The 26,740-nt window shown below is 38.1% G+C and overlaps 1 protein-coding gene across 3 annotated transcripts in view; it reads left to right on the top strand.

The window, feature by feature from the left end:
- LOC127639342 (leucine-rich repeat and immunoglobulin-like domain-containing nogo receptor-interacting protein 3) overlaps nt 1-26,740 on the top strand; it is a 205,949-nt gene that overhangs the window by 41,070 nt on the left and 138,139 nt on the right. For 2 of the 3 annotated variants that reach the window (XR_007969953.1, XR_007969954.1), the window contains exon 1: nt 6,009-6,466. The exons of the other annotated variant lie outside the window; for it this stretch is intronic. The gene's annotated coding sequence lies outside the window, so the exon portion shown is untranslated. Of the gene's footprint in view, nt 1-6,008; nt 6,467-26,740 lie in introns of those variants that run through there. 3 annotated transcript variants of the gene reach the window in all.

The raw sequence follows: 26,740 nt of genomic DNA, 5'->3' as shown, positions 1-26,740 counted from the left end.
AGAGCCTGAGAAACTTTGATTATTAAAAATTATTTCTAGAACAAAAATGCACGCTCCCCCTATATTTGTTCAGTGCACATGGCTGTGTTCTCATCTCACTGATGAGGCCTTCACAGGGCATTTTTTAAAATGTTTTATTGGAAGACAAGATGGCAACATTTACATGTGACAAATATTAAGTACTAATGTTACAGTGAGGGAGATAGGAAGGCAGCAAGTGACAAAGTAGAGAAGAGACAGGAAGATGAGAAATCAAAAATAAATACATTCGTTAGATGTTAATTTGTAGTTTGTATGTATTTACTTGGTGGTCACGCACTGCAGTTGATGGTTCAGTGTGCGTGTATTTGTGCATGTGTGAGCCTGTGTGTATTTGTAGGATCATGTATTTGTGGGAAATTATAAGGATATCTGTATGAAATATATATAAAAAAGCAATGAAAATGGCAACAGCAACTAATTTTTTTTATTTTTTATTAAAAAATAATAATAATCTGATGGACTGCCCCACATCCCCCTACATCCCAATGAGCCAGGCCCCTCGAGGAATAGGTCAAAAGGAGATGCTGCCTGCACAGGGCACACCCATCTTCCCTACCCCCACTGGATACCCCCAGGCAGGCCACCATCCCCACGTTGCACTTTTGTGTTTTTCTGAGGATACTTTTTTGTTCATATGTCAGTACTCAAATAATGTAATGCATTAAAAGAAGCAAGTTGAAATCAGAATTAAATCTGCTTTTCACTTTATAATGTATTGTTAATCATCGTAGTAATTACAGAAGAGCACAAGATGACATGAAGTTCCTCAATAGTGTCCTTTCCTGGAGCAATACCAATAATCAGGTAGAGAAACTCACACAAACACTAAACACCATCATAAAATAATTCAATAAACATTAACTAAACTACATCAAATATAACACAGAACTCATATGTACATAACTGATATTAAAAATAAGAAGAAACATAACTATTCCCTTAAAATACAATTAAATATGTGTCACGGAGGGAATTCTGGGAACACCCGATTACGGGTTTTTTACCGTAATTCTAGCAATAATTTACTGTAAAAAGTACATATACTTTCTTTTTAAACATAATATACATTTTTATTGGTAATTATACTAGAAAATCAAAATTTGTATCTTAATAATGTAATTTTTTGTAACATTTTACAGTAAAACTATATGTATTGACTTTTTAAATAATATATATATATATATATATATAAAAAAATATGCATATTTTATTGTAACTACTCGTTAACTAATTAACTTTTTTTAACTGTAGCATTTTTACTGTCTTTGTTAAAATTAAGGACATTTTTTACAGTGTACATTATCTCTATTACACCAAGGACTCTTAATTATAATTATTTAACACACAGTGCCCTTAGTGACTCCTGTTACCCAACACAATGTCAGGCCACCATACGCAATATGTCATTTAATATTGCGCATGATTAACATCCTGACAGGCAGGAAAATGTGTGAATGTTATTCAGCATCACAATGTTCTGTGGCCACTTTACTGTTTGAAAGCAATTTAACAGGGCTTAGCACCCCCAGGGAACACACACACACCCGCACGCGTCAAGGTGACCAAATAATGTATGAGAACAAATAATGTATGAATCACTCATATGTACAGTATAAAGACTGTCCCAACCACTACACTAACAGCCTAAATGTGTCAAAATTATGGGCAGACAAATTCCAAAGTAAATTCACCAACTTGGACTTTACCACTTTCAGTGACACCCTATTTTAAATGAACTTTATATTAATGACTGAATGAATGAAAGAGTAAATGATCTGTGAGTGAGCAGGTTTTTGGCAAATATTCAGCGCAGTTAAATTAAAGCTGCACCCCTGTGTCTGTGACAGTCACCACATACCAGAGCTGTTTAATTGAATTTGTTGACTAATGGTCAAAAAAAGGTCAATATTAATATTATTATCTATTCTAAACTACAGTTAGTAGTAAAAAAAATAAATGCCACACGAAGAATGCCTTTGAATGTATTAAAGGGATAGTACACCCCAAAATGAAAATTCCCTCATTTACTCACCCTCATGCAATGCCAGATGTGTATGACTTTCTTCAGTAGAACACAAATGAAGATTTTTTAGAAAAATATCTCTGCTCTTTAGGTCCATACAATGCAAGTGAATGGTGATCAGACATCCAAAAATCACATAAAGGAAACATAAAAGTAATCCATATGACTCCAGTGGTTAAGATCTATAGACCATTTCAAGAATGTAATAAAAACAAAGGAATGAGAACGGTCCAGACGTATTTCTGGATCCTTTCAACAAAGTCTCTTTTTCAAGGTAAGTCAGTCCACTAGGCGGCCATTTTTGGGCCATTCAAGCGGCATGAATGTGCAGCTCCTATCTACTTGAATGGGGAAAGACCGAAATCTCCAAAACGGTTGGTCAAGATTACAATAAAAGAACATATTTCAAATAAGCGGTAAAATCTGACAACACTATGCAGCTTCTCTCGAGTGGTCTGGCTTCCTTGGGCTTCCTTGGGCCTCGGCACTTGAGGGAAATAGAGGCCCGGCATGCTGGCCTGTTGTCACGACATATGCTCCAGCTTGCCGCAACACGTGCTCCACCTCGCCCCTGTGTTCCTGAGCACGGGTCGGATGACAGAAGATCTAACTCGCACCGGACCCTCCCTGCTCCATTCCTGGACCTGTGAAGACGCCAACAGGTAGAGACCGGTCACCTGAGGAGAGGTGTGCTCGGTGTTTAAAGGCAGCGGTGATGAGGCTCCTCCTCTGGGATCACGCGAGCGCCATCACGCAGGGCAACAATGACCCAAGGAAGGGCGTGTCGTTCTGTCACAACTGGTATAATAAATTGTGTTTCTTTACCTCAGATAACATTAAAAATGCAATTATACTGTCTTGTATAGCTAATGTGCATCTGTGTTCTCGAGTTGATTGACAGGCAATTTCAGTATTGAAAAGGTGATTGGATATTTTACCTGTAAGGCAGGTTGACCGTTGGCAGCCGTCTGGCATTTCAATTTGTCCCATTAATTTTAATAGAAGTGGCCCATCTCTGCTAAATAGTCTCTGTTTTTACAAGCAGGAAATGTTCATGGAGCAATGACGTCACCAACGAACAGTCCTTGAAACGGCCTATATATTCAGAAGCAATATAAACGGTGATGGTCCTTTTGTACCCTAAATCTCCACTTTAACTACTCCTTAAAACTAAACGGGCATCACGTGACTTTCAGATGAGATTTAGAGTAAGAAACAAGAACTTACATTTTGAGCTGTTTCTCACCCACACCTATTATATTGGTTCTGAAGGCATGGATTTAACCACTAGAGTCAAATGGATTCATTTTATGTCTGGTCAGGTTAGTCTGTTGGCTGGTTTTAGAGGGGTTTTGGGCTTTTTTTTCAGCTGCAGCATGGAGACCAAATTAAACCAGCTAAGACAGGCCAACCATGTTTAAGATGTTTTCAGCAAAGTAAGGAAACCCAAGCAAAGAGAGTGTACTTTTTCAGAAGTCCACCACACCCCACTAGTTCTCAGAAATGCAGATAGGCCATCTCTAACACATCCAGGTGCCCTTTCGCTGACCTCTACCAGGGTTTGTTGCTTCAAATAAAGTGTGATGCTCTCTGGCACTTGAAAGTGCTCTAGGTCTCTGAAAGGTCATGCAGTCTTTTTTCTGAAAAAGAAGACAAAGGATATTTTTCTTCAATTGCCTCAGAATTCCCCTGCCTCTGCACTGTTCTCTGAACATTTATTTCACTGTTGCCACTCAGACGAGGCTATCTTAGAGGGTTTAGTGCTTGTGCTGAGGTTTGTGAGGATGTTGAATTGCAAAAGAGCACACACATCTAAGGCTGGCCATGGTCATTAGGAACAGCATTGCAGTGTATTGTTTATTGTGATCTTAATATGTATTCCGATGTGTTAACTAAGGGACCTCCCAGACGAACAGGTTCTTGCTAGATGCAGCGCAACGAATGACACAGAATGCAGGTTTTTGAGACCTGAAAAGTAAAAACACATTTTGTGTGAACAGGCCCTAAGGGTGTCTTAAAGCCAAAACATACTCAACGCAAGTACATAAATGCAGGCGCTTCTAGCTACGCAAACTTGCCACAAGGGGTGCTATATATACTCAAATATAATTTGTGTGAACTGTCCACGTATACAGTGAGTTTTTCTCTTTCAAGTAAAATACAAACTTGCTGCAAATTTGGCACTGATCATTATCATAGGCAAATGAGCTTTGCACCAAACTACATCAAACTGTCCAAGGTTGCCCAAGGTTTGCTGCAGGGTCACCACTACTGGTGAAGAGCTGCAAACTTCTGGAAAACGTTTGCGGCGAATCACAAACTCATTTGCATGTGTAAAGAACGAGTGGCAAGTTTGCAGCTTGTTTACCAGAACTCTAGACTTTTTGTAAAGGCTGTCACATCGAAGCAGCAGTTTAAATAGAATATTGCTGAGTAAGTAAGTCAAAGTTAATGTATTTGTAGTAACTTAGCTATATAATAACACATCCAGTTTAATAGTGCAGACTTTTGAAGTAACTCTATCGCCATCTTGAGTACTGAGGTTTGTTACCATAACAGTAATGCAGGAACGCAAGTTAAGCATGTTCAACTTGACCATGCATTGGCAATGCGTTGGCCGATTGTTCACATTTGGGCACACGTAATTGCGTGAAGTATGTTTCTGGTATTATGCCGAGTTCCATTTAAAGTCGAATGTGGAGTGGGATATTGCGATTTAATGTTTACGACCACGCCTGAAACTCGGCATTAGCAAATCGCCATTCTAGCATTTACTTTGTAGGTCTTACCAAAGAACTTTCCAAGTTGTGGAGAATAAATTATGTGAGGAATCAATATTGCTGAAATGGCCAGTGTACAGTAGCGCCTGGTTATTTTGAGTATGCAGTTACCTCTTCCTCTATCTTTCTGCTCCTATCTTTATTTTCCTCTGCGGTAATACATTTATATTATTACTTTTCTCTATTGATCTGCCCTCTGATTTACGTTTGGTTTTCAGTCCGACAGTTGGAGTCTAGCTTAACCCTCTTGTCTGCCAAACCACTTTTACTGTTGCTCAGACTTGACATTTGAGGTTTATCAAAAGCGATCAGACTTACAATTTAAGCTGCGGCTACCTTTCAATTGTCTTTTCGATCATCTTCTACTCGCATATCTTCTTGTCAAACTTGAACTCTCGTAAGCGGTGATATGCAAGATGAGCTTACGTTTCTGTTCACCCATGTTCAGATGTGTTTGAATGGAAGTGAATGTAGCGCTAAGTGCCTGTTATACTGTATATCAGTAAAAATATAAAATAAAGTCTCCAAACTGTCAATGAAGGAACGATGTGAGCCATATCTATGGACCAAAGCCAAATCTTCTGACTTGGGTCAGTAACAAACCACCCAGAACACCCAGAATTTTGGCGGCACTCACATTTTCTTCAGAAAATTTACAGATTTTGAAATTTGTGTACTCTCTTTCTCTCATAGGATACATGTAAATCAGCATCTACTAAACCCAATACTGGACTCAAACAGTCAAAAATGGACAACCAAAAACAGTAAAAAAGGACTGAAGGATAAAAGAAATCTGATTAAGAGTATCACATGTCTGCTGAAATGATAGGATTCCAGCTGCTGGTCTTTGCTGTTGAGTATTCAAACCCTCATGGAGTGCTATCAGTGAGGGACTGGGTTGTGAAGTCGACTTTTGAGTCAATAATGTAAATATTACAAAACAACTAGCCACTGCAGAAGAGTATTTATATTGAACTCTGCAAAACAGTGTCAGTCCCTTCTCCAGGCTTCATAATGTGGATGCCAAGTGGACCTTTGCCTGCCTAGTGGAGGGCTCTTAATTGTTTTCAGTGTGATTGCACTTTTGAGACCCTCCCTAAGTCATCAGTTTGCTGGCAGTGTGAGTTTTGAAGCTGTTCAGCCGTAGTGGAGAGTTGAAGAGAGACAGCCTCTTTCTCTCACACACACATTCATACCAGAAATCACAGCTTCACAGAGCAAGAGCCGATACAGGGGTACGACTCATCCAGCCTCTCTCTCACACACACTTGCCCAGAAAGCCACACATCATTTTTTCTGTCAATGGGACAATATGTACAGAGAACCTGATGACTACTGGCTGCTGACAATAGAAAACAAAGACCAAACCAGCTTTTCTCTGCATAGAGGCTAAACTATCCAGGGGCTGAGTGCAACCACCAAAGCAATAGGGACGATTTTGTTGGGATCTTGGAATCGGATGCCGCAGCTACAAGCATCTGCAGGGTTAATTGGGTGACTCGAACCGACAAGCTGTGCACAGCCCACTCACAGAAGCGGAAAGGGGACAGTCGAAACCGAGGATACAAGCGCTGAGCCGTTGTCAGGGTTGAGGGTACCACCTGTCAAGTTCTAGCCCTGGGTGAGCAGTTTCATCTTCTACAGAAAGGTGCCGTTCAATGCTGTACAAATTGGCAGTGTTCCACCAGTAATTAGTGCTTAAATAAAGGGAGGAGGGGGGAGGAGCAACATTCTTGGTCCTCTGATCTAGCTTCTTCTCAATAAGAAAGACAGACCTGTAACTGCATGCACCTAATTTCACTTGTCGTCTTTGCCATTGAGATTTAGTTGCCAGTTTAACAAAGACTCTTGAGGGATTGTACATTTAATTAAGTTGCTATTGCATATCCATCTAATGCTCACTAATATATCTAATACAAAAACGCTGTCTGCGCTCGCTTCTGCAAGCTTAATTACCACAGCAACATTTTTGCATGCAAATAATGATGCTCATAATTTAAATACGGCTAATGTCTTCTGAGGATGTCCTCTGAGCTGGTTTAAATATGTAATTGATTGTTCAAAAACAATCTAATTGTGTACTTCAGTGTATCACTGTCCTAATTCTCTCATCTTGAGAACCTTTATAAATTTGTCTCCACCAATTCAGGCATCAGATTTTATTATAATTTTTAACATGCAGGACTGAGCAAAATTAATAATTGGCTCCCTTTTAATCGATGAGTTGAAATTTGTATTAATTTAGCCACGTCCCACAGGATGTTGAATTTAAATTTGATTTAGATTGACATGACGAGGAATTACGATTTATAGAATTTCAACACAGTAACTTAACAATGGAATTTTTCAAACATAAACAATTACATTAATTGTTTAATTTATTTCCCATTATGTTGAATATATTTTAACATAAACATATTTCTCTAAACTATGTTCAATACTGTCAAAATGAATTAATAGCCATCACAGCAGGTTTAGTTTTTTTAATTATAATTTATAATTATTATTACTTTTTTTTTAGAGCTTTCTGTGAAATTAAGTATTCTTCCACCGTGGTTCATAAAATTAAAGTTAATTTAATAAATATAATGAAATATACTGTATATGAAATAAATAGAAATTTGGGCAACTCTTTACAATAAGATGATGGTAGTTAATTTTAATTAATGATTATGTATCATGAACAAACAAATAAAATATAATTTTACAGAACTAATGAATCATGCTAATTTATGAAAATACAATTCATGTTCATTGATAGTTCATGTTTGTTCCTTATACATTATCTACTGTAAATGTGTACAACATTTATATGTAAAAATCGATTAGTATCCTGTGTGTAGAAATTAACATTATTTTACAGCAATTATTAATCTTGGTTAATGTTTATTGTTAGTTCATGATAACTAATTTTGTTTATTATTGTTAACAAATACAGCCTTACTGTAAAGTGCTACCCACATTTCTAAAGGTGGCATTTCAAACATTATTAATATAATCTAATGTTTCTGGAAATACCCAATAAGTTGTGTGTATGAAAATGTGTTTATATGTAATTAATTCTGAAAAAGTAGATAATTAAAAATGACACTTACAACAAATAATTGCATTTCTTTGAATTTCATTCCATTCTAAATCTTCTTCCATCAATTCAAATTACAATTCTGCATTCTGTTTTCAACCTAAATACCAATTCATTCTCAATTAAACATTTTAGATTCAATTCTCAATTATTAAATTCTCATTGATTCAGTTTTCAATGGCGCACAACCCAGCAAGCACTAAAACCTCATTGGCCAATAGGAACACATTTTGATGTCAATAAAAAATGTATGAGGCAATTAAATATTGTGCTGTAGGTCCTCTGGGCATTCTTGTGTCTGGGTTCTTCAGCGGCCACTGTGTATGAAGTAGCAAGATGTGTCTTTACAGTATCAGAAAGTTGCATTGTTGCAACCCTGCCTGTTGGTTTGTATCACAACAGTAAGAATCGCTGAGCTCCTGATGAAAGGTTGATGAACAGAGAGGATCGCTATGAATGTGGACAGTGGAGCAGGAGGCAGATACATCAGCCTGTTGTGTTCAGATAGGTTCAGATAATAAAGATCAGGCATGCAGCTGGTTAAGAAATAATCACCTGCCTGTCCATCTTGATTCATTTAGGAGCAGATAAATTAATAAGGTTTGTTTTTTCTTAAATATGTTTCTTTATTAACTTGTTTATATGGTTGAGGTTTATTGTATCTCTCTATTGATATGTAAGAGAGCAATAGTTTTAAAGTTAACATGAATTCAAAATGGACCCTTTTTTCTTTCTACATGGTTCTGTCAGCTATGTTTTGCACCAATTCAAGCTTTTACACATTACCCTCTTACGTGAGCAACCTCCGAAACACAGGTTCTAGACCCATGAGAACCAGGAAGTAATTGTGTTCACATGAACAATAGTGAGGTTGCATTTTTGCTCTAAAATGACATTTTTACTTCATTTATGGTTAGGTTTAGGGTTGAGGTTTGGGTTGGGGGCAGGGGGGGAGATCAAGTGGATAAAATATGCATTCCTGTTGACTGTAATACATTATTAACAGCTAAAAATTCAACTTGCATTTGGTGCCACTCTGTGGATATTTCACCCAAAAAACTGGAGCTCACACTTGCCCATAAAAAAATTCAAGCTTTGGCCACTGGGGGCAGTGATTTGATTATCAGTAAGCACAGGCAGATTTCAGCAGCAAAACATTCGACCTACTTATGCTGAATTCACAGTGTGATTAGTCTGTTTTTGGGGGGGGGGTAATTCCTCACACAAAATGTCACTTGGTAGATTTCACTGAAATGGGTGTACATTGAAGTTACACCTGTTTCTGTGAAAGTCTGGGAACTTTATAGGCAATAATAGTAAATTATTTTACTAATGTGTCTTTGGAGGGCACTGCTTTGGAAGATGTTGTGTGGTTGAAGTTAGCAAATCAGATAAGCAATATTTTTTTATTCATGTTTCTACTCTTATTTCATTAACTCTACCCCTAAACCCCACCCCTAAACGAAACAGTCAGTGGAGTACAATTTATAGAGCAAAAGTGGAATAAAATTTTTGACTTGCACTAATCTATTATTTATAGTCTTATTTTTTGAATGCAATCACTTTCTGGTTCCCATGTGATCAGAACCTGTGTCTCTGAGGTGTCGCGCTAGAGGAAAATGGAAACACTGAAGCAAGGATGTCTGATGGGGGATGGTGCTTGTCAGTAACTTGGCAGAATGGGGTCCATGTCAGGGTTCTAGAACATTCAGTTAGCAACATGTCAACTTTCCATGTGAAAATTGTAAGCGTAAGCATTAGGATATGTTGAGATGCGCCCGTGGGTGAACTTGACCTTCAGACTCCACATTCCTGTCCAAAAGCCACCTCAAAAGTGGGCGTTCAGCTGCAAACTTACATTCTGGCTCCATTCTGGACAGGAACACCCACTTTTTAATCTAATAATTTCCCAATATGTCAAGTCCCACTGTACTTTTTTGTTGTTGTTGTTATTTAATATCCTGTTTCACTCGTAAATATGTCACAGTACGGAAGTAAAATGGGTTACAAATCGGTTTCCTGTTGACTAATGTTTGTTGGCTTTGGACTTTTGTGCTTTTAAGTTTCATTTACCGTTATTAGCTGGTGCTCTGTCAACACCTGTGTTAGCCTGCTTCTTAAGAATGCCACAAAGGTTACGCCGAAACACTCTTTTGCTTATGTCCTCCTTAATACTATTATTCCAGTCTCTTGTGTTGTGTATTGAGAGTAGCCCTTGTAAATGCTGCCATGCATTGGCTTCACATTTAACGTGCTAGCTTGTGATCCCTCTGTTTCATTGAAGGCCTGGGCCTCCTCCAAGCCAAAGTACAGTCATTTGACACTTTAAAATATGATGAAATGGGGACAAAAGGAGTTTTGAGTCTACGTTAATGTTTTATACAGTACATTGGCTTTGGAACAAGGCTGCCTTTTGCATATCTGAGCCTCCCAAGGGAGCACTACAAAACCAAATTGATTTTACATGCAGCACATACCGTATGATGAGTGCTTTGTGTTAGTGTTTTGCATGTTAACTGATGTCAAAGATCACTTGTATGTGTGTAAGCCTGCAAATTCAACGTGTGATAAATGTACCACAACAATCCCTGAAATAACTGTTCGTATTTAAATTGAATATTATGAATACTGAAACATTTTGGTATTATTGTAAATGCAATAATTGTGTAAAATGTAAAATATTTTTATTGATCTATCAATCAATTTAAAGACTACCGAATGACCCCTAATTTTACAAAACAAAAGCACTGAGGTTGTGCTAGAGTACTGTGAAGGTATCAAATGGTAAAAGTACCATAGTACAATTTTCACGTTCCATGTTATCTTCATAGTACTCTGAGGTAATTCAAAGAATACTGTAGTATTACCATGGTAAATTAAGAAAGAACAAAACATAGTAATATCATGGTACTTTGATATACTGTATATACCATAGTGCTGAATGAATACCCTGTTAATTTACCACAGTTATTCTTGGTACTCCAAGTTAGTTAAAATAACTCCTTTGTATTAACATGATACATATAAAAAACTAAACAAAAAACATGGTAACTGGGTTCTTTGATATATACCATAATGCACATAATGAGTGCCATATTTATCCAAAATATACCAACAAAACAGTTCTATTGTATTATCATGGTTTTTGGACATGGTATGCTGGAAATATCATGTTAACTGGACCATGGTAGTACCATGGTTTTCTTTACCCTACTGAGACCCCCTCTGCGTGTCACGGATCCATCTGACCCACCTGCCACACACACTCAACCCTCTCTCTCCCCTGAATTCTGATCACCCACACCTGCCTCCAATCACCACGTCAATCAGCTCTTCTATTTCAACCTCACTCCCCATTCATTCAGTGTCTGGTCTCACCTGTGTCACCATACATCTGCTCCTTGATTCCTCTCCACCTCTGCTCCAGCGATCCCTATATCCATCTCCTCAACGTAATGCCATTGTTGTGTATTCGCCACCTTAAGAAAGTCACCTCCTGAGTCAGCACCAGTCTTCATGTTTACGATCTTCACGTCTGCCCAGAACCTGCTTGTCTTTGTTTGTGTTTCGTGTCTCAATAAACGCCTGCTTGGGTTCAACACCATCATCGAGTCTGGGTATTCCTATCAGCGTGACTGCTGTGTGCATTTTCCATTTCCCTTTTTGATTTGTAACTAGTAGCACCTAATAAACAAGCAAAGTCAAAATAATAGGGTGAATAAGGTCCGATTTTCCACATATGTTGACATCATGTTTATCAGCACGCTTATGCGTGAAAATTGCTTGGATTGTTTAAAGCGGCATATCAAATGAAACAAGACTCTTTGTACTCTTTACAATGAAATACGTTTCAATAAAAAAAACTGTACTTTTGTTGGTGCTGTGCCCGTAGGAGAGCTTCACAGGAAAACAACGTCACACTGTTGTAAGTGACGTTGTGCGCCAGAAGTTTAACCCTTAATTGACAGTGTGGAGTCTTGTGAACATCATTCAGTCGATTTTAATTCATTTAAATTATGTGTTTCATATAGCAAAGCCAAAATACAATGTCCACTCATGTGGACGTGGGGTCACACAAAGTTAATTTACCTTTGAGTATGCACTGTAAATACCACCATGGTACATTAATTGGGTACTCATTCAGTATCATGGTGTAAGTACCATGGTATTGCCACAAAACGTTTTTGTAAGGGTACTTCAAAGAATCAAATAATATTATGGAGCATGAAAAAAAAAATAACATTGTAATTCCATGGTACTTTAATATATAAACTATGGTCCTGAAAGTTAGATGCACCATGGTATTTTCATAGTACTCCAAGGTATGAAAGAATTCCATGGCATTATAATGGGATATGTCCACAAACGTGGTGATTCCATGATACTTTTTTGTTCAGGAGACATGTAAAAGTGGAGCTGTTTTAATTATTGGTTTTGCCTGAGGCTAGCCAGTCTGTGCTGATTAATCGCACCGTAGGGAAAATATGACACCCCCCCCAACCCCCGATATCTTTACATTTTGACTTATTAATCTTGCATTTGACATTCAAATTGTAAGATGCACTGTTACTTTCTTTCTGAGGTTTCCTAGTCAGTCATAGACTAGGATTACCTTTTCACTGACCTTGGCTACTTTCTAATGTTCTTGGTGAGGCTCAGGTTGCATGTCTTCATTGTCCCCCTGCCATAGGCCTTACATTTTGCCAGCACTTTAATTATGTATATGGTTTACAACCTATGCACTTACAAGCCCCAAAACTGTTTGTCCACTTCTGCAAAGATGAGATTGCTTTGATGGGAAGGTATTTAATAACCCTTTCCCTTAATTGCCCTTCATCAGTTGCTGGTAAATTGGGTTTGATTAATTTGTGTTTGTCCAAAAATAGCCCCTCTGGGTTGGAAGTCCTCCTCCTGTACCACCCACAGGTTACACAAGAGGCAGATATCTCATGTTTGATGGCATTAATAGCCGTTTCCTGTCTGATATAGTTGATGTTGACATTTTATAAATTATTCACCATGCTTGTGATCTGCAGTATTGGGTGAGGCTCTGAACCCGTAGCTAACCAAGATACAAGCTCCTTATGTTTTAAAGAAAGTTAAGCTTCAGTCAAACTAGCAGTTTAGCAGTTAGCTAAAAACCAGTAGCTAACTGCCTTGAGGATTTTTAAAAGAGAGTTCATCTTTCATTCTTTCGTGTAACACAAAAGCTGAATATCCTGCCCACTTTTCCATATAAGGAAAGTAAATGAGGTCTGGGGCTCTCAAGCTCCATAAAATTATAGCCTTAAAGTAGTCAGTGGCTGCATCCGAAAATGTAGGCAGTTGACTTGCTGCCTAATCAGTTAATATCTTAACTGACAGCTGTTTTGAATGAATGGAACTCTTAAGGAAACTGGTCTCTGAACAGTTTAAAAAGCACCTTATTTTCACCCTACCTCCTGAAACAGCCTCCAAAGGCAGCATTTTCCTGATTTCGGATGCAGCCAATGTAACTCGTGTGCTAGCTATATTGCTAGCTAAGTCTTTTGATACCATACGTTAGCGATTCTGTGAGAAAGACAGACATTGAAGTCACTATTTTTACTTTTCCTATAGTCATTACTCCTTTAAGAGTGCCTTATTTATACTGTATAACTGTCCATTGATATAATTTATCATTTAGTTTGAGACATATTCTAGTTTAGAATCAATGAGAGGTTTTGAGTGAATGAATACATCTTATTTACTGTTACAGCAAACTTGATCAATTTACACTAAATGCAGCAAAAAATTAGGCGGAAACATAATAACGAACAGTGGCATTTGAGTAAAAATTACCCTATAAAAAAAGAAGCACTAAAATACAGCACACATATTTCTTAGCTGGGACTGGAATCAGTGTATTGCTATATGAATCAGTTAACTTAAATAAATCGTCTGAACGAACTAGTATAACTAAATAAGACTTATTTACTTTATTTCGATTTAGTTAATAACTCTCCAACATTGGTTGTCCTTAAACTGCCTATAACTGATAAAGTCAGACTGCGTTGAGCAATGATTTATTAAGGCCACATTTGAACATTCCTCTATGAAAGCTTTCACTGTTAGCCTATAAAATCTGACAACAGTCACATCCAGAGCTTCATGTCATGAAGTGTAATGATGTATAGAGACTAATAAGCCTACTCCACTCATACACAATGCTCATTTTCATGCATGACAATCATAGTATCAATTTAAAGACTTCCATCTCCCCTCTGTTCTGCATTAGAAAGTCATGACTCATTTCATCAGGCAATTATAAGACTGGGTGGAGGTTATGAAGAAGAATGAAACATAGAAAGCAATTTAGCCTGGTGTCGCTTGAACATAATTCATATCCATTCAAAGGAGGAACAAGTGCAATAATGGCGGGAAGTTTATTTCTGGTGCCTATTTCTTATGGTTAAACATTGAAAGGTTGGGGGAAGCCCAATCTGTTACATTTATTTTAGGACTGTCAATTGATTTTAAAATATAATCAAATTGATTTCATGATATGGTGAGTCATTTATTATATTAATTGCAAATGGTTGCAATAACTAATTTGCTGGGTACAGCCCTCAAATTATGAATTCATAGACATTATGGCAGACAAGTATACAGTAGACATTACAAAGAGTGACTTTGTGAGTCAATACAGTCGTCTTATTTTCAGTCCACAGCAATCCATACTTGGAGTTTTTCAATCTGTTTTATGGGCCGTTCACACAGAACATGTCCTCACATTTTATTCACACGATTTTCTAATTGTTGTTCTATGTATACATGCAACAGACCATTCTCTTTGGACGTTGCATTGCATCTCACTATTTTTCATTGTCTCGCACCATGAGCTTCACGTTTTAAAGAATTTGTCTCGAGACTCCTGTATTCTGTCTCCTTCCATGGTACTCCATCCAGCTGTTTTTGGATGCAAAAACATGCCCTGAATGAATAATGCACCCTATATGGTCCGTTCAGACCATACACATTCTCGTGCTAAAAGTTAGCAGTGCAGTAGAATACAACACAGGTGTTTTGAGACACGCATTTTAACCATTACAGCTGGACATGGCACAATGGTTAAAAAAAGACATCAGTGTAGCGGATGAGGGGGAATGATTGAATGCATACATTTTTGTATAAAAATGTTTTTGTTCTTTATAATTAATAGTTAAACTGACAGAATTTACCTAATGTATAAAAGTGCTATTGCTATTTCAGAAAGTTCCAGCCTTGAAGAGACTGTTGTCAATCGAATGAAAAAAGGCCTGTTCCCCACAAATGGTTTAATTGTTCATATTCCTTTATTGGATCCTGACAATATGGTGACAGATGGTGAGGGAGATAAGTCTAAACACACTCCCGTCTACTTCCCCTCCCCTGTGGTAGCTGTCAAAAAGTCCTGGATCGTTTCATCAAATGGATTTCATAATGGTGCTCCAGTTCCACACACCAAATTGGAATCAGCAAGGGAGATTGTTTACACAGCATATCAAGGTGCTTTCACGTCGGTGTTTAGCATGCAGCATTGGGGTGCCATCCAAAAAATATTCACGGTTTGAGCATATGGATGTGCTCTGTAAAGAGCTTTGCCAAATGTTGTCTTGTTTGACTATAGTTGTCAAATTAAGGAACAGAAAGATGGATGTGGAAAGAACAACTAAAAGCAATTGATACACCTGCATCAAAATGTGCTTATTTCTCATTTATTATGCAAAAAACAGTACTTCAAATGAATAGGATGTTTATGGAGCCAGAACAATGACAAAATTATTTGAATTCTAGACTTGTGACATTTTAAATATATATATATATATATATATTTTTGTGGTGCATTTTATAAATTTGTATTTTTAAACACCAGAATTTTTGTTTTGAAATTTTATACAGGTGGATTTTGCTGTAAATATTATTGAAATACAAGGATGAATCTGTGCTGCTCAATTCAACTCTTTGATCTGAATGCAAGAGATTTGTAGTTCTGAATTTCTTTGTAATTTAAAAATAAAATTTTTGTAATTGGAATATTTACAGCAAATTTCACCAAAAAATGTATTATAAACAAAATCTGGTGTTTAAAAATACAAATAAAAAATATGCCACAAAATTCTATATATTATGTTAAATGTCACATCTAAAATACAAAAGAAATACAAAATTTCCGCCACGTGAAATAGAAAAATATCCAGCACAAAAGTCTCACAAAACTCAATATTTTGAGACAATATCAAATTTTTGGAGAAAATATCTCATTAGTTTGAGATAATATTTTGACATTTTTAAATCTATAAGTCTTTAAGTCTATCCAGAACAATCAAGCGCAGCATACAAATGGAGTCAATGCTCTTGCCACAGCAGCAATACCATGCTTCGGAAGGAAAAAGGTACCTGCTAACTGGAGTTAAAGTTGAAATTTTAACTAATATAACCAATCTAATAGTGTTACCTCTTGATATACCTCAATAACTTACATCCAATGTCACATTTGTTCTCTGTTGTTAGGGATACATATACAGAATATACATTGAGGTGGCCACTTCTAAAAGAGCGATATCCCTGCATAATATCTTAATAACTTGCGATATTATGTCATTATTTTGAAATGGTAATCTTGGAATAATGCAATATTATCTAAAAATAATGTTATATTATCTCATAATATTGAGATATCTCTAAACATTGAGATATTTTCTTGAAATAATGAGATATTATCTAAAAAAAATGACTTGTGTGCTGGATTTGTTTTTTATTTTATTTGACATGTCAGAAATGGGTTTCCATACTTTTGTCATTGTTCTAGCTCCATAGTCTGAAAAGTTTTCTGCAATCTGTAGGAAAACATTGATTATTTTTTAAATTCCATTTGGTGACACAAGTGGAGTAGATCTTTTTTAAAAAGCTGATTAAATGTAAATAATTTAAAAAACCTTTCTTTGTCTGTCTCTTCTGCTCTAGCTACTCTTGAAACTTGGCAGTGCCATACTGCAGATATTGTTTGTTTGTGTGACAAATGTCTTATGTTCTTTAAATTGCTTTGGATAATAGTGTCTGCTAAATCAGTGGTTCTCAATCTTTTTGACTACAAGGCCCCCCACTGTCCAAGACAATTTTTGAAGGCCCCCTCGGCCGAATAATTAATCATGGATAATTTTGGATTCTATTTGTTTCAGAAAGAGTCTTTTTATAATTTGTAGGCATACATCTTAAAGTATTTTTTATTTTTTTAGCATTTTCAATTATGTAAAAAAGTTTTATTGAACACATACACATCGAATAAACATTTAACCCTCACTAATATCCCTCCCCAGTCACCAACCCCACCCTGACCCTCAACAAACACCCCTGTGGTCATATATAATAATACACACACACACACACACAAAGAAAATATAATAAACATACATAATGAAACTAAACTTCTCTCTCCCCATCCCCTCCCCGAGAGTCCCCCAAAAACACCAAATAATTACCCCATTTCCTAACAAACAAGTCCCCAAATCCCAGCCTTCTACTTACCACCTCCTCGAAAGCTGCCAACTTCCCCATCTCTGCACACCACTCCGGAAAAAATGGCCATCCTTCCGACTTCCAACCCCTTAAAATAATTGGTCTGCCAATCATGATACTGATCAGAACCCAATTTTGTATATGTTTATCCCCAAAATGTATGACCACCCCATCTCCCAGAATACAGAGTCTGGGGCAAAGTAAAATTTGAGTGCCCAAAACGTCACACATACAACTCTGAACATTCAACCAAAAATCTTGGATCATAACACACCACCAAAAGACATGGGTTGTGTCTCCAACTTCTGATTGGCATCGCCAGCAGGTGGGTGTGTCTTTAAGACCAAGTCTATATATTATAGAGGGGGTCCAATAGAATCTATGTAAAATCTTGAATTGCATAAGGCGATCCCTTGCATCTCTAGATGCAGACTTGATGCTTTTTAGAATCCTAGAATATTTTAGAATTTACAATTAAAATCTTTCTCCCACAATCTCTTGAGAGACGTTGAAGCTCCGTCCCTAAGTAGAATTATTTTAATTATTTTAACATTTCTTATTTTAAATGAATTTTAAGTCATCTTGAGGCCCCCTTGGAAGTGTGCTGTGGCCCCCTAGTGGTTCCCGGCCGCCTGGTTGAGAACCACTGTGCTAAATCACTAAATGTAAATGTTTAATTTGTTGGTGATGGACAGATGTTTGTAGCCTTGTTGAATTAGGAATGTGCTTTTCCTTAAAAACCTTACGCCACCTTCGCCACTCTGCACTTCCTGTGTCAGTGTGTTATTCAGCTGCCAGTAGACCTCAGGAGAGGCAATATCATTACCCTGATGACATAGCATCCATCTCGGCAAGACTGTATTGGAGTGTTCACAGAACCTTGGGTCTCGATGTGTCCTTGGAAGACCTGCATGAATATCTCATGTGATTTAAAATAGAAGGTACAGCCAAACTCAAACTGCTCAAGCCTGTTGCAAGGCTTTGATAAATTATTGAGCTATAATGGAAAACTCATGGTGATCATAGGATCACCGGTGTTGCTGAAAATTCAGCTGAATTCTGCTTCTTGTTTTCCCTCTTTTGTTTCCAGATATGCTCCGATTCACAGACTCCCTATGCAGTGTTCACTGCTCCCTACGCACAGATCAGGGAATATCTGTAGAAATTAACTCACTTCACAAAATCTGTTCATTTGGAAAGCCCTGCGTTCGGAAAGCAACCACTTTGTTCTCCTGTTTCTCATCTATTTCAATTTCTTCGTACCTTGGCCTTCATTGATGTGGTCACGCTCTATTTGAGGGGTGTGCTTTCTGTGCATGTGATTTTGAGGGTGGTCTGAAAGGACTTTGACAAGAAGACACGTTCACAACCCAACTGTGTTATTCACGGTCTGTGTTTGATCAGAGTAATATGAAAATTCAATACAACACATTGTGAAAGCAGAAAAGATGTCATGGTAGAAGGGAAGCAATAGAAAATGTGGCAATCCATCTCTTTTGTCACATGCATATCATTTCTTCGGCTAGGTTGGTGATGCAGTTTGCTGTCTGCTGTTACTGAAAATGTACCAGAAAAAATTAAACATTTATACAAACTGCATTGTTGGGAAAATGTGCTTATTAGCCATGAAAGCAATGTCATATTGTAACTAATCCAGCCTGATCTCACGAAAATTATGCGATTGTGGCGACATTTGAGCAAAATTCTATTACTTGTTTCCTTACATGTAAGGTGGCTTCATTTTGTTAATATAAGAAAATGCAATATTTTCAGCAAGACTTGCTGAAAAAATAACTGAACTGTGGATATCCTTCTGTACTTTCTTCATACTTACAGTTCCCTCACTCATTCTCATTTCATCTTCCTTCCTCTCTTGCTTCTTAAGCCTTTTCTCAAAGAGGCCTTAGGATTGTCATTCATTTGCAGTGGCTCAGCGTTAAGTCCTCACAAAATCGGGTACTCCCATCCTGGATTTATATAATGAAGTTTAAGCTCTCACAGTGAGTTTGAAGGAAGCACCTGTCAAGTTCCCATTCTTTCAAATATTTCCACCATCCCAGAGCTTTCTGATTCAACTGGAATGACTCTCTCCATTAATGCCTTCTTTAGTTTTTTTTTCATCTCTTTCTGTCATTCTTTATTCAAAAAAAATAAAAAAAAATAAAAAAGACCAGCATTTTGAAGGTTCAGAAATGTAGAAATGTTCAGCAGAAATGTTTCTGTGCAAACCGAAATTCAAATCACTTCCTCACTGATCGAACCGGATGTCCACAGTGTGGTGCCAAAAGCAAGTTGCATTTTTTGTTACAGTCAACAGGAATGCATATTTTATGAACCCTTATTCAAATCCCACCCCTAAACCAAACCCTCAGTGAATCTTACAGGGAAAATGCAACCTCTGAATCACGCTTATCATTGTTAATGTGAATGCGATTACTTTCTGGTTTCCATGGGACCAGAGTCCATGTCTCTGAGGCTACTCATGCTACCGAAAAAGTATGTGTGCCGGCAGATGCCACTTGTAAGTAACTCGGCAGAATGGGGTCGATTTCAGGGTATTGAAACATTCGGTACCAACATGTCGACTTACCTTGCGATCATGTTGCTTGGTCAACCAGCTGTACCAGAATGACCATGCTGGTTGAACAGCATTCAGTGCCAGGCCATACATAACAAGTGATATAGCAGACCTTATTCACACTAGCGCCATCTTTTATTTTTATTGGAATGGCAACAAGGCTGTGAGGGATACATGTAGACTTACAGTGTCTTTAATGGGCTTTACTGCAATTTATAGTGTTTTTAGTGTTTTTAATAAAGAAAAGCAAAAACATACATATATATATATATCAGAAGCAGTTATATATGCTAATAAACTACAGGTGATAGTTTTCTATTTCTATGCTTTTTGAATACATTTGTTTTTTGCACAATTTTAAGGTTGCTTAGTTATTGATGCTGGGAGTGTTTGGTTTGGTGTACCAGTAGGTAAGGGGCCCTATTTTGAAAATGATTTTAGGGCCCCCAAAATACTAGAGCTGACCCTGCGAGCATTGTTTGGTGGTGAGCAGCATGGCTGTGGCCAAACTAGTATAAACCGGTGCAGTACAGCATGAAAATTCATACTTTTCTCAGATGTTCTTTTCAGCCGGGAAGCTGTATAATCTCTATAATCATTTCCCAAAATGTATTCAAGTATTCAACAAGAATCATACCCCATTCCTTGCATTATGAATGAAAAAAAAAAAAAACTCTTTTGAGACCTAGAGTTTGAGTTGATTTACTTGTTGAAGACAGCATAGACTTTGCTGCTCATAAAATAACTAGCAAGATCAAACAGTTGGGCTAAACCTGAAACACTTCCAGCCTTGAGATAATCTAGTGCAGTTTTGTGAGAGTTTGAGAACTGCAGCTAACACCTCTTGATGTGTGCCTGGGTCTATTTTTAAACCAACTGGATTTACAATAGCAGAACTATGATAAATCCAACAAAGCGCAAAACTATTTACGATGCAGCAGGTATTACGTGAACCTCTATTGCTGGTTAGCCACTGACGTGTGCTCTCTTTCCTAGAGACAGGATAAGTCTGCCAGCTGTCCCTGGTTGGCCACTGTCATCTAGCCAGTGCTGAGATTAGCACTGGTTATTGGAAACTGCAAAAAAGCAGGCAGTGTGTCACAGATTAAAGAATACTCTGTACTAGGCCAGGCTCACATCCAGCACAGCAATACGGGGTCCAGAACATCGTCCGTGTAATAATGGTTAATCCCTCAATTTTATACAATCAAATGTGTGTTGTTTTGGCAGAGTTGGACATAATGCTGCCCTGATGTTACCAGAGGGGAAGGAACTAATTGTTTACTCCATAACAGTTTTCTTTTCATAAGAGATTATTTTAGAACATTTAGGTTGTTTTTTCATAATTCAAGCCTCTCACTGAGTGGGTGGAAATCAGCATTATGTTTTGATGCGGCTGAGGTTTTTGCAGGCATTGTAGTAACTGCCATTGCTGGTAATCAGCCATAGGGATTGGCATGATATTATTCAGCAATATTTGAAAAACAAGCAAATCCCAGCGGTGGTCATTCAAGGTTTGATGAACTGTCCATCTTGTTAAAAAAATGGTTTAAAGTGCCTTCTTGTTGAAAGCTCGTACAAAGATTAGGTATGTGCAAAAAATATTCTTTCAAAAACTGACTAGCTGTTGGGTTTCCTGAACGACTTATTGACTTGGTCTCATGAGATTACTTTTTCTATTTACCTTAGATGCGTCATTGTGTTAAAAAAAACAGCTTGGTGGTGCACAACTGAATGTAACAGAAAGCAGGGGTCTCATGACCAGTTTTTTGTAATTAACATTTTTATTAAATCTTACAATAATAAAGAAAAGCAAAAACATACATACATATATATATATATATATATATATAACAAACAACATTTAAACCCTACAACCACCCCTCCCCAACCCGCCCCTACAAACATCCCCGTGGTCACACATGAGTAAATATACAGAAAAAAGCAAACAAACACACAAACAAAAACATTTCCTAATAAACAAATCTATGTTACACCGTCTTCCAAAAGACACCTCTTCAAAAACTGCCACCCTCCACATCTCCGTGCACCACTCCCGAAATGGGGGCGCACCAGCTGACCTCCAACCCCTCAAAATAATCTGCCTGCCGATCATCACACAGGTCAGAACCCAATTCTCTTTGTGACTATTCCTCACATCGATGGCCACCCCATTGCCCAAGACACATAGTCTGAAGCTAAATAAAACCGAAGTGCCCACCACATCACACACATAACTCTGAACCCTCAACCAGAATTCCTGTATCTCAATACACCACCAAAAAACATGGGCCATGTCTCCATCCTCCGATTTGCATGGCCAGCAGTTGGGTGTGTCTTTAAGACCAAGCCTATACAATCTAGAGGGGTTCCAATAGAATCTATGTAAAATCTTGAATTGCATAAGGCACACCCTTGCATCTCTTGGTGCAGACTTGACATTTTTTAGAATCGTAGCGCACACTCCCTCCTCCAATACCAAGTTGAAATCTTTCTCACATAATCTCTTGATAGAAATTAAAGCTCCATCCCCCAGACTCTGCACTGATGCCTCATGACCTTTTCCAAAAGCAGTAATCACCACTCCCAAAATATCTGCCGCTTTAGGGGGGCGAATGCTACTCCCAAAAATAGTACAGAGCAGGTGGCATAGTTGTAAATACCTATAAAGCTGAGATCTGGGAATCCCAAAATGTTGAACCAAATTTTCAAAAGATCTCAACACTCCACTCTCTTATAGGTCTCTGAGCACATTAACCTCCCTCACAATCCACTCAGCAGAAAGGGGACTTATTAATACATAATTTTGGGATCTGCCATATGCTCGAGGTAACATTTAAATAAATGTCAGTGTTAAACACTCTGGACACTTTTGTCCATACCACGTGCAAATGCGAGATTACAGGTGTAACTTAACTTCTCCGGTTAGTTTGATAGAGAAGCTGTGCATTCCTGTTCAATACCAAACCAGGGAGGGGCTCTCCAAGGTGGATGCGACAAATGAGCCAAATGTCTGAGACTGAATGCATAATAATAAAACAAAATCTTGGGTAGGCCTAGCCCACATTTGTCAATTGGCCTGTGTAACTTATTCCAAATGAAGGACTTCGCTATTCTATCAAATTGCTTAAATTAAAAGAGGGGGACATCTACAGGGACAGATTATAGCAGGTTGTTAAATTTTGGAATAGAATTCATTATAATAACATTAACCTTCCCAATCATAGATAAATGTAATGAAGCCCACATCGCTCGAAAACCTTTTATTAAGGGATCAAAATTTACTAAATAATCAGGAAAATTTGCTGGGAATAAAATGCCCAAATACTTAATGCCCTGTTTGGGCCACTGGAATGTGCCCAGATGTAAAGCCGTTACAGGGCAGTACGCTGTCAGTGCCAAAGCTTCAAATTTATATCAATTAACTCTGTATCCTGAGAACTTAGAAAAGGAAATAATAATTCTGTGGAGGCATGGCACAGATCTAGTGGGGTCAGAGATGAAAAATTAAATATAATCTGCGTGAAGCAAAAGCTTATGCGCCACACCTCCCGCCACCATCCCTGGAAAATCATCTTCCCTTCTTATCTCGGCTGCTAATGGTTCCAGGGCAAACAATAATGGGGAATGAGCGGAACCCTGCAGGGTGCCCCTATCCAGAGTAAAATAATCTGAAATTAATCTATTTGTTTGTACCGCTGCTACAGGGTGTCTATAAAGTAACTTAATGCACCCAAAGAAATATTCCCGAACCCATATATTTCCAAAATCTTAAAAAGATAATCCAATTCTACCATAACAAATGCCTTTTCAGCGTCAAGTGAGATGGCCGCGACCAGAGTCTTATCATTCGCTACTGACCACATAATATTGATAAGATGCCTAATGTTATCAGAAGAGCTGTGGCCCCGAATAAACCTCACCTGATCTATATGTATATGAGATGTCATAACTTTATTTAATTGGTTAGCCAAACTTTTTGACAATATTTTAATGTCTAGCTGGATCATGAAAATTGGACGATAATTCTTACACACGCTTGGATCTTTGTCTTTTTTAGAATCAGACTGATCCGGGCTTGTGTCATGGTTGGCGGAAGCTTTGCATTCTTTAATGATTCTGTTTAAACTTCTAAAAAAAGTGGAGCCAATTCTGTAGCATAAAATACACATCGGCAAAGCCATCTAGCCCCGGAGCCGTGCCTGTAGGCAAGGCCATAATTACCTTGCCAAGCTCTTCCAAGATTATCTCAGAATCAAGATAATGTATATGCTCAGTCATTCATCTCTTTAAACTCTTTAAACTCAAACATTCCTCAGATCTCAAAACTTTTGCTCATATCCGGTGCTTTAATACTAATGTTGTGAGAAAGAATTACATAACAGAAGAAAACCTATAATATAAACTCCAGCCAATAGGCAGAATAAACACAAAGAATGGGTAGATTCATTCACATTGTTAACAAAACTGTCTCGAAGGTGTGTTCCTCCACAAAACAAATGGAACCAACACACACTCACACAAAATGCTGTTCAGTTTCCTCGGACAGTCAAATGAATGTTCAGTGAGCTGGCTGTTCATGAGTGCAGCAGATGACCTTATCCTTCCAATGTCCAAAAAATACTCCAGAAAACAAACTCCAGCCAACAGGAGGCATAAACACAAGGAACATGCATATTCATCCACAACTGTCCCGAAGGAGTGTTATTCCACAAAACAAACTCCAGCCGCTAGGCGGAACCAGCACAAAAGAAACAAAAAAGGCACGCAGCTTCCTCAGAAAGTCAAGTGTATGTTCTGTGAGTCATGCTCACATAGAGAAATAGGCCCGGGATTTTACATGGCAACTGGCCCAACTGTTGAGCCAAATGCGTTTTGTGGTCCTTTCTGCATAACGCAGTGCATTTGGCATGTTTTGCGTTGGTATGCCAGATTATCAGTCCAGCCCTGCCTGGGTGCAATGTGAGAAACACACCATGACTTCCTCTATCCATTGATTTTAGGAAAGACATCGCTTGTTGTGGGCATGTAAATATTTTGCGGCCATCTGTAGTATCTATACTTAGTTTGGCCAGAAACATCAGTGCAAAAGCAACCCTCCGTCGATGCAAGAGTTTCTTGAAGGAGTGTTACTACACAAAACAACTCCAGCCGCTAGAAAAAAAACATCACAAAAAGAAACAAAAAGGCGCCCAACTTCCTCAGTCAAGTGTATGTTCAGCGAGTCAAGCTCACTTGAGGACAACATGAAAATCACCAAATGGCTTACTCACCCCACTTTCTCTATGAAAGACAATGCCTGCTGTGGGCATGTAAATATTTTGCGGTCATCCTTAGTATCTATTCTCTGTTTGGAGAATTTCTGTTGAAAGTTGAACGTTTCTCTCTTGTAGAATTCAAAGTCCGGGAACAAGAAAATGCTGTGGTTCTTCCAAGAAAGCCTTCCTTTACTCCTCGCCTCGCGTAACAAAAGATCTTTATCAGATGATCTCAGAAATGTGGCCAGAACTGATTGGGGCCTTTCACTCTGTGAGCTCGCTCCATTTCCAGTTTATGGCCTGATATGTCGAGTAGACTCGGGAAGAGCTTGTCTAGGAATTTCACCATATCTCTGCCTTCTTCGTTCTCAGGAATTCCAACAATTCGGACGTTGTTTCGCTGATAACCAATCTTAAGGTCTTCCAACTTTTCCCAAACGCGTTTCGAATCTGCTTTGGACACTAGCGGATTAGCAGCTTATTCCCTCTCTGACAACTCCAGATAATCAATCTCTTTCTCAACGTCATCGATTCTTGTAACCAACTCAGTGACTTTCGTTTCCATTGCAGTAATCGATCAACGTATTACAGCAAGATCCTTCCAATTCCACCATGACCTTTGCCAGCATTACAGACATGCTGGACATTTGCCGTTAAATCTCTCCCGCACCATCCAAATTGAGTCCTTGGTTTGCGGCCCTGTCAGAGGTGTCAGCTTGAGCACGTAAGTGTCTTTTAATATATCCAGAGCCCGAGGATTTTGAATTATTTGACATGTTGACTTCATAGAAGAGTTATGTAGCAGGGTGTATTGAATCTCACCATTTTATGACATAAAAATGATTCAAAACGAACAAAGTGCACAGAGCTCGCCGTTCACACGTCTGACCCCCGCAAGGCACCGCGTTTAAAAGTAGGAATTATTTTTCTTTCTAAAATGCAATGCTTGTGGCAGGACACTTTTCTGAGAAGGTTTTACTAAAGCACAACATGCTAAATGTATCTCAACCTAAAAAAATTACGAAATAATCTAGATAGATTAGTTGTCCTCAAATTGGTTGTTGGATGACTAGTCGACCATCCTGCCAATCCTTATAGCCTGAGATTGTTTTACCATGAGGGGCTTTTTAACATTTGCATGCAGTGGCGGTCTTAACATAGAGGCATAGGTAGGCGGCTGCTTGGGGCCCCCTACCAGCGGTCGAAGTAGGGGGGCCCCCAACCAACCTAAAATAAATAATAAGAAATAATCAAATAAAAGGCCCCTTATCATCATGAATGCTTCAAAAGCATAGTACATTTTATTAACATTCTTAAGAAATACATTGAAACGTTGAAGTACTGGTTAAAATGTCCAGTTAATGGTTATCTGTCCCTACACATACACCCCTATTTTCACAATGAAATGGACTAGTCCAGTAACGGTGCTTGGCCATGAAAGATAAACACACAGTGACAGGA

This window comes from Xyrauchen texanus, chromosome 48 (genome assembly GCF_025860055.1).
Source record: "Xyrauchen texanus isolate HMW12.3.18 chromosome 48, RBS_HiC_50CHRs, whole genome shotgun sequence".
NCBI classification, from domain to species: Eukaryota; Metazoa; Chordata; class Actinopteri; order Cypriniformes; family Catostomidae; genus Xyrauchen; species Xyrauchen texanus.
This window is presented reverse-complemented; position numbering and strand designations above follow the sequence as displayed.